Source organism: Ylistrum balloti, unplaced genomic scaffold, assembly GCF_031769215.1.
Source record: "Ylistrum balloti isolate Yb309-2 unplaced genomic scaffold, AGI_CSIRO_Ybal_v1 Utg370038, whole genome shotgun sequence".
NCBI lineage: Eukaryota > Metazoa > Mollusca > Bivalvia > Pectinida > Pectinidae > Ylistrum > Ylistrum balloti.
The window spans coordinates 32,797-48,308 of record NW_026782097.1 but is presented as its reverse complement, the minus strand read 5'-3'; the positions used below and the strand labels follow the sequence as shown (position 1 = coordinate 48,308).

Here is a 15,512-nt window from a genome sequence, read left to right as displayed (position 1 = left end):
GGAGGTTTTTGAAAAAAAATACTAAGGGAATGAGATGATATGAGACTTCAATTAGATAGTGTTCAATGCAAGTAAGCAATACCACGTTCGTAAATGAGAATATGGCTAACAACTACGAAAACACTGTTCATACTAAAGACCGACAACCTTTCTCAATATTTCCAACTGAGGTCATGATGACGACAATGAAGTAAATATAAACACGTTTCCCTTCCTCGTACACATGCACACGACGCCGCTTGCACCCTGACCTCCGTCATCGTCACCGTTTGTCCAAGCTGGTCCTGTAATAGTGACAAATACTGTTTCTGGCAATCGAATACAGGAAAAGCCATCAAACTTACCATTAAGCCGGGGAACATTGACGCGCAATAGCCAATCCCTTAACCACATGAGGCAACTGTGTCGTGTAATGAGATTATATTGTTCCGAACTGAATTTAACTGGAGATACAGAGTACTGTATTCTAGATATATGCTGTTTGTAATTTGGTTTTTAAAAGTATGTTCGTTATATGTACCAGGTACATTACCTCTCATGACTTTGCACCCGACTTGTATCAGTTCACTGTCCATCAGCTGACGTTCATCTTTGTCTGTACTCAGAACTTCACAGGGATCGCTACAGTGGTATGGACATGGTGATATACCACAATCCCACAACACGTCAACAGTTCCTAGAACAACAAACTGTACATGAGCATTTAAAGATTTTACAATAGACACACCACCATGGGGAAAATCATACTTCGTCGAAATAGGTGTCATTAATTAGACTGGGAGATGTGCTTAATCCAAGATGCAGTGCAATCTCTGAACTTTCAATATTGAATAATTTCAAAGAACCTCATTATATGTGCCGATTAGAACGTATGCAGGCTTCAAAATCATACCACTGTTTGCGAAAATTGTGTTCAGACTGCCGATATCAAGCTTTGATCATTAACATTAGAAATTGTGTCTGTTGCGCAATTCGTTTAGATCGGAAATAGCCGATTACAGTCATATCTAATGCTGGTCGATCGTGTAGTATGCCAGCCTTTCCATTGAAGTTGATGTTAGCCTGTTATCTTGCCATTTCGTATAGTGTGTTACTAAATACTGCTAAGGACTGGTAACACAGTTTTAAACATGCTACACGACACTCAAACCTAAAAACGACATAAGGGAGAAGGACTCGATAGTTGACATCGAAATTGATCAATTCCATCAATCGTTAATCAACCATACAATAAAGACTATGCCAGAGGTTCTGGTGTGACCGATACATATCAAGAATAAAAAGAATTAAAAAGAATCGTTGTCACGGTAACTAAAAGCAAATAAAAGATAACACGCATGGGTTTCTTATAGCAAGAACACCTTTTCTGAGATATTTCACCTACAGTATGTACACTTGAAAGGCTGGAGAGGGTAGACACACAAGCACCTTTATAAAGGCTGGAGAGAGTAGACACACAAGCACCTTTATGTGCAGTATGGCCAAATTATGAAATTAAACTGCATTATTTAAATATGTACTAACCAGTATATAGATACATATGCATATGTAGCTAGGTTAAGGATTAACATCTTCATTGTTGTTACCGATAGCAAAATGTAACAGCGATACGTAACAAGATAATGTAATTCTAGATGCACACGTGACTTGTTTACACGTGACAAGATATTGTCGTGGTTAATAACACCCACCATTGTTATGATGGTTAACTACCGTGCCTGGGCCGTCGCCGTCCCGATTGTCTTCTTGTTTCCAGTCCGGACCACGCCTCACTCGCGTCCCGAGAGGGAGCAATTCTGGATCCCAAAGCTCATTAACCGGATATTCGTTTTGTTCTATGACCTGCGTGGTTGGTCGTTTAGAAATACTGATGGCTAAAGCGATGATAATATCCTGAAAAAGTCGGAAATCGAAAATTATCTATTGTCACAGTCCCAACCATAATTTTGTACATTTTATCTGTTTATATGTATGAAATAATATCCCAGATATTCTGAACATTTCATATTTAATTTTAATGAAATAATTTCGATAATATATAAACTAAATACTGTCTATCTATTTTTCTTAATAATTCCACGTAAAAGATATTTGATTACGGATTCTCCGGATCCGAGTTCTTTATATTCGAATTTAGTCTCGTGAGAAAGGAAATGTACATGTAAGCGAGAGCAGCGATGTAGATTTCGGCAGGTCGATAATTGCTTGTATGGGGTTAGCCAGCGCAAAATACAGTTTGCGGTAAGTTTGTAAACCTTTATAACACCCTTGTATTCCAATGTTTACCCGGAATCTGTTGTGTTTGGTATTAGGGCCGAATATTAAGAGATACATGTATATGCTTATAACAGCCGATGAGTACAGTTCAAAATACATATGTTATGGATATAGAATAACTAATTTTTGTGAATTGGATTATGTATTTAGTTATTATAAGCAGAAATAGTCAGTTTATTTATCAGAAACTTGAAATTAAGACTAGAATTTGCTAATGGAATTATATCAGTTAATATGCTACATACAATATTATATGGTTGTAATAATATAATATTTCATATATATGTATAGCTTAGTAATAGGAATGGGATATTTGGTTAGACATGGTTATATTATGTAATTACAGTTCTACCCCATGATGTTAGTGAGGACGATGATTGTTTGTGTCCTATGTGGGCCAAGATAGCTGTTGCTAACGTACTGTGTGGGCAAGGCAGTGTAGCCTGATACCATGTCCTGTGTGGACAGTCCTGTAAACATATGAGGTCTGGTGTGGACTGTTGCGGTATACAGTCTGGAGGTAGACAGACCTATCTACTGTATATGCTGTCCTGTGTGGACAATTATAAAGATGTCCTATGTGGGCAGTCCTGAGATGTCCTGTGTGGACAATTATTGAGATGTCCTTTGTGGACAGTACTTGGTGCGTCATTGGATCTGTTAACAGGGAGGACATTTGTTCAATCCGGTGAACATTTGCTGACTGATGTAACGTTTTATAAGCAGGCCATCCAGAGACGTTTTTCAGAGTCTTTACTAGAGACATGTATAGATGCTTGGCTGTATAGACTTTAATATATATTTCTATAATTATAATGTAAGTGTGGTTATGAGTGAGGGAGTGAAGTGTGCTGAATTAGGGTAGGAGATATATCTTGTTATGTGTATATAGTGTAATAAACTTGTATATATTGTATTTTGGTTGTTTTAGCCATTCTTTGCGAGTCGCGCTCGTCCAGGTTACATCTATACCAGCCTATCCATGAGTTGATAAAACAGATACGGAATGTTGAAGCATTATATGGAGCTATTGGAAAGTGTTACCAAACACGTTTAGTAACTTGTACTTTTTCGGTTTCCGAAAATTCTCTTCCAAATGCTCCTCGACTTGAAATTTCTAATTCCAAGAGGACTCGTAACGTAGCTTCTCCGTTTTGTATTGCATCTTCATCTCCATCGACAAGTCCTGGAAACTGGCGAAGCAGGCGAGTAGCGGCAAACTGAAATAATACCAAGGTTAAGGCGGAGTTACAAGCATATCGGACTAACGAAGAACGAAAACAGAAGAACCAGATATATGATAGGATATCAGCAAATACTGACACACGCCTTTCTAACGACGTCATGATTTAATATTTTTATTTATTTATTTATCTATTTATTTTCTTACCAAGTACTTAGACATCATAGCGAGTTCATGCACGGGTTCAGCTTGATATATTTTTCCGTTTGTAATCTCCGTCAATATCTGCAATATTTTCTTAAAACAAGCAAAGGTATTCAAACTGAAATACAAGTGATGACAAAGACCATAAAACAAGACCGTTTCTTGGATATTACATAAAACATAACTGTTTTACATTTCGTTTTTCCCCCACTTGATAATTTAAAATTTTTTAACCTTTCTAAAATCTTCCTAGTTAACGATGATCTTCTTAAGATCATATTTTTTCACTCACCACCCATTTTTTTATGTGTAGAACTATTTACTGATACCTTGAATATTGTCCAATTTTCTGGAATGTCTTTCAATGTAGCTTACCGAATCTGTTGTCGTGTCTACGTTTACGCAATAACAAACAAGTCCATTCATTTTCATTAATTCTGCTGCAAATGGAACCTGTGAACACGGTTAGAAAGCAAATGTACCTTATCACAATTACCGCTATTTAAACACTTAATTTTTACTGTCGCCATTTACATTCTTCCGACATGTTTATTTTAAAACGAATCAAAACCGCTTGAAATGACATACTTGCATACACAGATAGAAAGAATTTTTCATCATTAAATGAAATTTCATTCTATGCATAAATAATACTGTAAATCAATTTTTAAATCTACCTCGATGTGAAACAAGTTTACACAACTTAAAAAAAATGTTGGAATTGCCATCTTTTCTATCTATAGATAACTTCCTTTAACGAAACCCACACGGACAGTTTTCTACCAAGCACTATGATAAGCGTAATAATTTCGATTTCTCTATTGTGAATTTTCCATTTCTTGATAGCAAATGACTGCATTCCCAATCTATGGAATTTACATGTCACAAAAGATTCGATATTCAAGGTTCAATACCAATTATCATGATTTTCGTGCAAAAGTCGTCAACTTACGGACAAACTCATAACACAGAGTTTTAAAAGATGCAAAGATGAAATTATGGGGAAGTTTTGCGGTCTTCATAATGGTCTCGTTGAGAAATATTCTGTTCCTTTAAGCGATATGCAGCTTGACATGCTTGATGTTCGAAAGCTCGCTTGTTGGTTCTATTGTTACATACATCGTTTCCCTTTGAGAACGTGACATTGCTTTCTCGCATTGACCAAAAATTACATGGCGACTGTCATCAATGAAACAGAAGACGCTTACCCTTCTGGTCTTATTCTACTTGCACCTTTTTCTCTTTGTGAAAGTTTTCTTTTGTTCATATTTTGTGATAATTTTATTGGAATTCTTTAAGTCACGATTGTTACCTATATTTTTTTTTAAATATGTAGCAAATGAACCTTTTTGCTAGGACATTTTTTAAATAATAAAATTTGGGGCTGAGAAATTCTGTTTGTCCATTAACAAGTAAAAATAACTCTTAACGAGATAAAACAGGAAATCGGTATACCATGACGTCATTCATCGGATCAAACTCATCGATCCCAGTAAGTCCATGCTGAGCAGATAACTTTCCGTCGGTAATCACTATGATTCGTGCCATTAACAGGACATCGTTCAACAACACGTCTTCGTCTTCACATGAATAAATCAGATATTTACATAATACAATGTACAAATATTATCCAAATTAATACATTCGTTGATATGTTAAAGCGAAACTTACAAGGAGTCAATGAGTATGGTGTGACACAGCACAGAATCTCCAAAAGTTATGATAAAACGGTGTTATTTTACAATATTATGATCTTGTTCTTTTTACGTAGTCAATGACTTGAATCTATAGTAAACAATCGGCATGTAAACTACCAAATGATCAGCAACGAGAACTGGGTTTAAATTATACGTACAGTTTCCAATACAAGCTGCAATAGACATCATTAAGCCACGATGTAGTGAGCTCTGGCCTCCAGCAGCAAGAGAATCAGTAGAAAATTGATAGATCATCGGCTTCCACAAGTAAATGACATCGCTTCACTGATATATGTAATCAAAAGGACCCTAACTTTATAATATATATATATATATGATCGACAATGTATCAAATACAGTTTTTCAATGGTCAAAGTTGGTCATCCTGTAGACCTGTTCATATAAATACATTGATACACAAATAGATGCGTCGTAAGAAAAATGATTTAAATGTCATTAGAACTGTTATTTCATTAGATCCATCAAGCAAGAATTGGATCTATTGAGTAACCAATAAAAAACATGTAATCAATTAGGTGGATAACACCAAGACCAGAAGTTTCCTTGTGTACCGACATGATGACATGGCGCCGAATTAAATTAATTGTGACACTCAATTGTTTTCAAATGGTATTTTCTGAGACACAACTTGTTACCATATCGAACAAGGTCGACTCGTTCATCATTTGGTGACAGTTTCTTCTTCTTTTTAAAAGAAAATAAAAAATGATCACCAAAACGATGAGGTACACATCATGCTCTCCAAACTGTCTACATAAAGAAATCAATATTAAAGGCACTATGTTGCCTGATGTATATGATCATATATGACCAAAGTTTAATCCTAGATCGACTTTTCCATTTGAGAAGCTTGTAGACATGTATTTACCAACTGCATTCTTGACTTGTGTGTAGTCATTTGTGAGGTGTAAAAGACACTGGTGTTCATCCCAAATGTGGTCACTGCTATATTTTCCTCCAACTCTTCATAACTTGCAAGCTTCTCAATACCTACAGATCATATTTTTTACCATAATTTATTTGCTAATTTTGTTTGTAAAGTATCTGAGTTACAGTTGTCATGACATTAAAACGATATCTAATAATTATTGACATTTGCTGATAAATAATTTCATGATATGAAAAACATTGATTTCCTACTCGAATGAGTCCGTGAAAGAACGACTATTAATACAGATAACACAGAGCGATGAAAAGTTTCGTAATGGAGATCCCAATCAAACGATATGAAGATCATATTGTTACCAGATAATGAAAGCGACTTTCAAACGATAAAACAAATGTATTTCCCATCAATTATTTGATTGGTTACAGTGATCATTTTATCAAAGTTTCCTTCGCACATGCTAGCTGACGTGTCGAGACATAGAACGGTATCAGGACCTTTTCCCCGGACCGGTAAGTATTGTGATTGTTTGACTGAAAAAAACAAAGAAATCAAATCAAATCAAAATACAACATATTCAGATATTGGTATTAAAAGAAATAGAAGACATAGAAAATCTAACCTGTATGTGATAAGAATGATGTTAATGATACATAGTGTGTACGTAAAACACAGGCAGTGCCGTTTACACATCAACAAGGTTGACGACGACACCTGTCTATAATGAGAAAGACTATTTGTTTTTGTAGGATTATGAAACATATGAGTGGATATTTTAACGATTTCTGTTGAAAAAGAGATATAGGAATCGAATGAAGATTTATTTCGTATCTATCTTCAATTTGCACAAATACGATGATTTGAAAAAAATAGATATCAACTTATGAAAGGGTATTTGTAACTTGGTGAAATGGATAAAAAAAATACGTAAAAGACGGGTTGTTTAAATACATATGAATTTTGGATATTGCAGGAAAATTACTTAATTTTTATTTGTTAAGTATTGAGTGTTCTTTTTTTAAGATTGTTTGATTAAGAATACATGGTGAGAGTACATGGCTTTTTAAAATGATTATTATAATAAACAAGATGCCCTGAGGGCCTGTATCGCTCACCTGGATCTATATGACCAACATTACTATATCTGTGCATATGTTCCACGTTTAACACATTTGACCTATGGGTCAAGGTCATTTCTTTTACTTTCTTGGACTTCATAAAAAGGAACATACTGGCCAAATATAATGATTTTAGACTTTTCGATATTTCAGAAGAAATTGTTTAAACGTTTTAACACATTTGACTCCTGTGACCTTGAAAATTGGTCAAGGTCATTTCTTTTAGCAAACTTTGTAGGACACCATAACAGGAACATAGTAGCCCAATATAATGATTCTAGGCCTTCCGGTATTTTGAAAGAAGTCGCTTAAATTTGTTTAACACATTTGACCTCAGTGACCTTGAATATGGGTCAAGGTAATTTCTTTTTGCAAACTTTGTTGGGCTTCATCAAAGGAACCTTCCAGCCATATATATATTGATTCTAGGCCTTCTAGTATTTTATAAGAAGTCGTTTAAATGTTTTTACACATTTGACCTCTGTGACCTTGAATATGGGCCAAGGTTATTTCTTTTTGCAAACTTTGTTTAGCTTCATCAAAGGAACCTTCCAGCCAAATATTTCAGAAGAAGTTGTTTAAATAAAAACTTGACGGACGACTGACGGACAGACGGACGACGGACGCCGCGCTATGGCATAAGCTCACTTGGTCCTTTGGGCCAGGTGAGCTAAAAAGTTATATGGATAACTTTCCCTAACTTAAGATTTAGGTTGTACCTACCCTTTTCCACTTCTTTATCAACGTCACGTATAAAAGTCAGGGTCCTGTTTATGCCATCACTTTTTACTGCAAAAGATTATTTGATGCATTATTTTAATCCTACGAGGGCCGTTCAATACATTCTGTCACTTAACGGCTCCTGTACAAACAAAATAAAACAGCACCACAAAGACATTTAGATAAAAATGCGCATAAAAAAGTTAAACATTAATGAAAGGCATGTACTTGTGACCAGTTGCATATCTTTGAAAGCTAAAATGAAGGTTGAAACTAAATTTGATATACTCACCTATATAAACCTATATAAAGCACGCTGTGCTTTAATTTATTTTATTAAAACCAAGACAGATACATGCCGAATTGTAAAATTGGTATAGTATACGAAAGAGGTATTAAACACGGCAAGGGGGAGTTGCTCTTTTGAAAGCATTTGCTGGGAAGGAAGGTCGTTATACTGTTTAACTCGTATGGTAGGCCTTTTAGAATGCATCAAGCATTAAGTTCTAAAGGACTGTCGTTGTGCTTGATGGATCGGCCATGTCCTGACACCTGAACAGGACAAGCTACAGATACCGATAAAAAAGTATGGAAATTATACCCCAAGAAAAAAAATCAGTTAGTTACGGGAAATGAGATGTGGATGTATTGCGCTGAATCCATATGACGCATGAATAGAAAACAGCAGTTGATGACAAACCAAGAAAGGCAAGTGATTGTCAAATGTTTTAAAAAATAAAATCTATTTCAGTAATACAGATTGGTCTCCCACTCTTCGCCAGACCCACGTTCCGGTGACGTGTTCGTTTGTAATCCTGAAAACAATTTGCTTTCAGAAGTCCTTAATGTGTCGCTAGTAAACTTAAAAGCGACCATCGAGCAACGTTTACGTCTGATGTACTTTAGGGGATACTTTAATTGGTTGTAAAATAGCTCCGCAAACGCGGGCAATACCCCACAGCCTTATTATAAAGTTGAAAATGTGTGGTTGGGGTGAGTGGAAAGTTATCTCAAGAATGAGATCACCGGAGATCACCATTTTCACTTAGCATTTTGGCTTTATGGACTTAAATAAGCCTGTAGATTTTTGTTGGCATTTGAATTCCGCTCATTATGTCACGATATCACTGCGAATCTCCATTTTCATTGGAGATGTATAGGTCCATAGGCCCAAAATCCCCAGTGAAAATGGTGATAACCGGTGATGTAGTTTTTGAGATAATAAGCGGTATGCAAGTGTGGACAGACAGACAGACGGACAGACGGACGAACGGACGCCGTGCGTGATCGCAATACCCCACACCCTTTCGGGCTGTGGGGTAACAACTTGTAATAAAAAAAAGTAAGACGCTAAGTACTGAATTTTGTGACTGGCCCTAGTATTTGTAAACACACAATAATATTGGATGCAAATCGTGCGCGCAGTGTCATTTTGTCGGAATAGCTTTTTCAATAACACTTTGAAAGAAAATATTTTAACTATTTCACGTATTTGTCAGGTAATGATGCATTTGGTATAAAATAGTATATAAAACTGCAAATTTTCAAGTAACACTGTTACATTTCTAATATCTTTAGTTTACTAATGAATCATATAAATAATATGTTTCAATACATGACACAGCAGTCATAATGGAAGTCATTATCTATAATGATACATAACACACTCTACTGACCGGTTCTTTCCAGTACCATTAAAAGTATTCTGCGTACCGCTTGTTCTGAAAACATTTGGAATTCAAGACATGAGAAAGATACACTCAGTGTTTTGTTATGATCGTAGAACTAAACATTGAAGAAACTTCGACAGGATTCTCTTCTATATATGCGGCAATGGCGGACAGCACTGCATACAAATTGGATATGATCAGAAACACAGCTGGTAGCAAAACAACGAAAACGCTTTCGATCGCTTAGAAATGCACATGGAAGCACGTCAAGTACTATGGAATACCTACTGGTGTTAGGTGCATGTTGAATTCCTCGTCCAATGCAAGATAGAGTTTCTTTACTCAACTCAATCATCCTGTTAAAACACATAACCATAGAATGTCATATGAAGTTTGCACTGATACATGCAAGGTATACGATGTATACGAATTTGTCAAATTTGTTAAAGTAACATCTGGAAAATAAATAATGTATTAGTTAACAATAGAACTGTTGCCATGGTGACGAACTATTATACCCCGATTCAACATAACCAAGGATGAGTCCTTAAAAATTCGAAGACAAGACGCGGCATATTTTCTTTAATAACAAACAAATGAAAGTTTATTTAGCAAACTACTAGAGCTTATTTTCAGGGAAGGCTTATTGTTACGGTTTGTTTATTTTCAAATTGTTAGGGTATGTATGTTACAATAGGAAAACCGGTCCAGATCCTAACTAGAGACATAAATAACGAGAATTGTTTTGTAAAGGATGAATTCAAATTTAAAATTGTGAAGGTAGTTGCCTGGACTTAGTAAAAGGGGCATCATTGCAATTAGAATAGGAAGAAAATGAAATATAGGCAGATGCACAGCATCCGTGTGTGATGATTACATCCGCTGAGTTTCAAGACAGTTTACGAAAAATGTAGGAGTAGGAGTTTTCTTGAAAAGACTCCGCACTCAAAAATCCTGCTAAATGGGACCATGAAATGGTTTAATCGAAAACTACGCGTAGTGTGTGATGACTACATCAGTAGAGCTGAATCTGTAGGAGGGATAGTCCGGATAAGACACAGACAGAAGGAGTGACGGGTGGATGGACGGACAACCTGGTTTCAATATACTTCCTAACTTCAATGCGGGTTTATAATGATGGATGTTATCAAAAAAAATTACTTATAACGTACCTCATTGTTGTATTTTCTAAATTTTCTTGGGAAATATTTCTTTCTACCATCCACTGAAGTAAGTGGGAATCTGGACGACGAAACACTTCTGTTCGTAGACAGGGTGACGGAAGTGTATTTGCTGTGATGTTGTTTCCTTCCTCTGGTGGCAGACGGGGTGGCATGGATGTATTTGCTGTGATGTTGTTTCCATCCTCTGGTGGCAGACGGGATGGCGGGGATGTGTTTGCTGTGATGTTGTTTCCATCCTCTGGTGGCAGACGGGTTGGCAGAAGTGTATTTCCTGTGATGTTGTTTCCATCCTCTTGTGGCAGACGGGGTGGCGGGGATGTGTTTGCTGTGATGTTGTTTCCATCCTCTTGTGGCAGACGGGGTGGTAGGAATGTGTTTCCTGGGATGTTGTTTCCTTCCTCTGGTGGCAGACGGGGTGGCAGAAGTGTATTCCCTGTGCTGTTGTTTCCTTCCTCTGGTGGCGAACGGAGTAGCATGGATGTAGTAGTGGAGAAATTCTTTGGTGTTGATTATTTAATTGAAACTGCTGTTTCTGTTTTAGAGGTTAATAAAGATGTATAATGTTCCTTCTCTGTTTCTGATGTACTACAATGAAGAGATAATTTCTTCAATTTCTCCTGTGCCGTCGTTGCCTTTTCCTTTAAGGTTGTTAAGACAATATCAGCTTCTGAAAATAAATTGTAGGTCAGCAACTTTGATATAGTCAAGCGAATTTCTGTACCAAAAAACAAAAAATAAGAAAGAATGAATACAAGTTAACATGTATTTGGGACAGTTTGCCATCAAAAACAAGTAAAGAACTTACTTACACCAGTCTATTGCATATTAGCACACCAAGATAGATTTCCATACAGTATGCTGACTATGTATCATGTTTTGTGATTGAAAGTATAAGATAACTACATGCCAAATAAAGAATTACACTGAATAGATTTTTTCTCTTCTTTCTCAGACTCATTGCTGATGCTAGGGACGCAAAGTGTGGAAATTCTGCGTGTTTACTAAATTCAAAACCAGCAAATATCTAAATAAATACGGGAACGTGACTAATCCAATTGTTTTTACTGGAGATTTTCATTTCATGTCAAATACATGCGAGTTCTTGATTATAACACAATTCTTATAAAACTTATACGATGCTCGTAAGACACTGGGCAAATTTTATCCCGTGAAATTTCAATTTATTTCTATATCTTTATTCATTTGTTACAAAATGTTACAAAATACACAATGAAATAAGATGTCTCATTGTATTCAGATTAAAGTTATAAAGATATAAAGTTTCATGTTAGAATATATTTTAGCCTCGGAAATATATCATTAAATGTAGCCGTCGCATAGAAATATAACGAAAGAAGACATACCTCGGATCAAAAACCGCATTTTTTTTATCATTCGATTGTCTGCAACCAAAATATCAAAAAGCCATTAAGAACATGCCGCTGATTGATGTGACATGCTGGGAAGTCAGGTGTCGATAAATCTTTACAGGAAATGTATTTTTTAGATCTGTTATCCTGGTAAGTGGTGTTACGGTAAATATACACAGGATTTTTATCTTTTTGCATCATCTATCTTGTCACATGAACATTGTGGTGACTGTTGAAATATTTCACAAATCAATGCTTATTCATGATAACCACAAACTGGAAAATACAGCATGACATTAATCATTTTAAAAACAAATACACAATTTACTACAAATATTCAGAGATATCATTACCACTGATAAGTGTGTAGGTTTCCCCACACTGAATAGTTCTGTAACAACTAATATTGACTGTCTTGAAATAAAAATGCAGTTTTTCTACGGTAGGGTGCAGGTAATTTCATGTTAGGCCAATGTGTTTGAGAAATACCGTTCACCAATCTTCTATATAAGCATTACATGAAAAGGCTTTGTATAGCCTGAGTAACTCGGGATTGAAATGTTTTATATTGTGTAACAAAGCAGTAATACAGACCATTCGGTACACAATATACACTGCTGAACTAGGTTGCCATTTATTCACATGTATACTAGTTACTTGTCACAATAAGGGAGTTCGATGTCCAAACAGGGTGGAATTTACCTTGTTCTAGGTACACAGATGATACCATGAAATTTTACCCTGTCGTCGGTGATATTCAGAGTGCTGCATTGATTGGTTTTCATTGCAGAAGTGCACTTTCCCTAACATTATATTTCATATTCAAGATTGAATAATTTTAAAAGGACCTCAAAATGAAAACTGCAGCATATAAAAAAAAACCTCGGGGCCTAAAGTCCATCATCAGTGTATACCACCTGCATTTTTGAACAAAAGACAAAGTGTGACTAGCACCTTTTGATATAAACTTTGAATTACCTACCTTTCTAGTTTAGTCCCCAGATTCATACTCATGTCTCCTATTTCTCTTGTTATATCAACAACTTCTGTCAGATCACACTGCATATTGCATGCAAACTACAACAAAAGAAGTACTATATATAATGCATTTTGCTTAAATCTTGTTTAAAAGACGGGAAAAGGACTGAAAGATTTTCATTTTTTCGAATGGAAAATTAAATACGAAAGGAGACATTAAAGATTAAGAAATTCCAAAGACAACGAAGTGTAAGTGTATCTTTGTTTGATGTTTATTACGAAATAGATTGTCCGTCAAGTAAATGAGAAATCGGTTTATTAGGCCTACACTGAGGATGGATTGGTAACGCGACGTTTTCAAAATAATTGTAAAAAGAATGCCTAAACAACAAAGAAAATAAAGACATGTAAACAGAATCTTAATCTAAACACAAATTTAAAAAATCGAAATTCGATTAAATGAGGACAAAATATTAGCAAGATGACCTAGAAGGATAGGCGTATTCTGCTTCATCGACGACAGCCGCCGTATAGAGATTAGATCAATGACACTATTGTGAATGCTACCATTAAACTTCCAAATAATCTTCATAAACCTTATCTCTCGAATCCTAGTGCTGTGAGTTTATGAACAAAGCTTTGTCATTTCAACGCCAATCGGATAAGAAATAGTCTATTGTATATGGTAATTTTCGTTTAATCCAGTATTTCGATCGCAAGTGTAACTGGGAAATGCATACCGATAACTGATGTTCCGTATTATCAATGTTAAAAACAATGTATTCACATGACAAGACGCTTAAAGATGTTGGGTTTTGTTTAAAGTTGTTATTCCATTAAACAGTATAACCCTGTTGTTAGGATATCGGATGAAGAGGTACTTACCTGAATTACAACAAGGGATGACCACTGTGTGTTCACTGGTTCAGTGCAGATTATATAATTAAATTCCTGCTTGAGCAGCGAGGTCACAGCTGACAATGTTTCCTAAAACACTACAAGTTAACGCTCTTTTATGTATCTGCACACTACGACAAGAAACGACAAAACAATGAATATGAATGAAAAAAATCATCCTTACAGAGAGGGTGACTTTGTATTTATTTATGAAATTAAAAACATATCTTACAGTTACATAAACCATAAAATGAACAAAAGATTATTTTTCAGTAGTTATAATAAATAACCAATGTGGGGTTAACAAAAAGAACGCCACAAAGACATGATTGTCTTCAAATTGTCTTCCCCACAAAGGCGACCTATGAATAATAAAGTTGTGGAAATACAAGGCTGGAAACCCATACAAAACTACCCAAGCCACATAGTTATCTATTGATTGAATATGCACATTGGCAACAAACAAAAACATTGGACCTGGCCCATGCAAGATCCAACAAGATACTTATAAGTATACAAAAATGAACTTAATCCAATGAATATGAAGACACTTGATCTACATATACCAGACCAAACTGGTTGATGCTTCACATTTACAAAGAATTTACTTAACTAAACATTCCATGTGAAAATGAAAAGAAAAAATACCAATAGAAAAATAGTTAAAAACTGAAAACACAGATCGGTCCAAGCAGGGTCTGAAATTATATATCTTCAGCACCAAAATGATGCACATGGACACAACGAACATGACCGACTAACAGGAACCTGAGCCAGAGGGCTAATGGCCATAAATCGGTGTGACAGAACTTGCCCAAGCAAGCTCTGTTAAAACGTGTATAATCAAAATATATAGCTGCAAAAAGAAAAGCTCTGAAAAAATATGCACCATAAAAACAAGATACATATATACACATTACAAGTTAAACAAGATGATTCAAAATAAACGGCCGCAAAGGCAGTGCACAACAAGTGCACCACACAGTCCATAACACACCACGGCAAAAGTTATAAATGTGAGCACCTCAAATATCAGGTGACAGAACTGGCCTTAGCAAGCTCTGACAACTAAAATTGTGTCCGGAATATAAAACAATAATGTCACCGTACGCAAAGTTTACCCAGCACAAAAAGAGCATCCATGTAAGAAATGGGCGTATCCCAAATATTGAAACGCAGTAAGTTTGTCAAACATACACTTAACACCATGTCGACTGGCAGGTGGGTCCGTTAAAAATAACAATATTTAGGCTTTAAAGAGGAACTAGGCCTATTAAAAAGCTACTAAAAGATAACCAAACGGCCCA

The 15,512-nt window shown here is 35.7% G+C and overlaps 1 pseudogene; it reads right to left on the bottom strand.

Moving 5' to 3' along the window:
• Positions 1 to 171: 171 nt before the first annotated feature.
• Positions 172 to 11,436, bottom strand: LOC132548941 (uncharacterized; annotated as a pseudogene).
• Between the last annotated feature and the right edge of the window lie 4,076 nt (positions 11,437 to 15,512).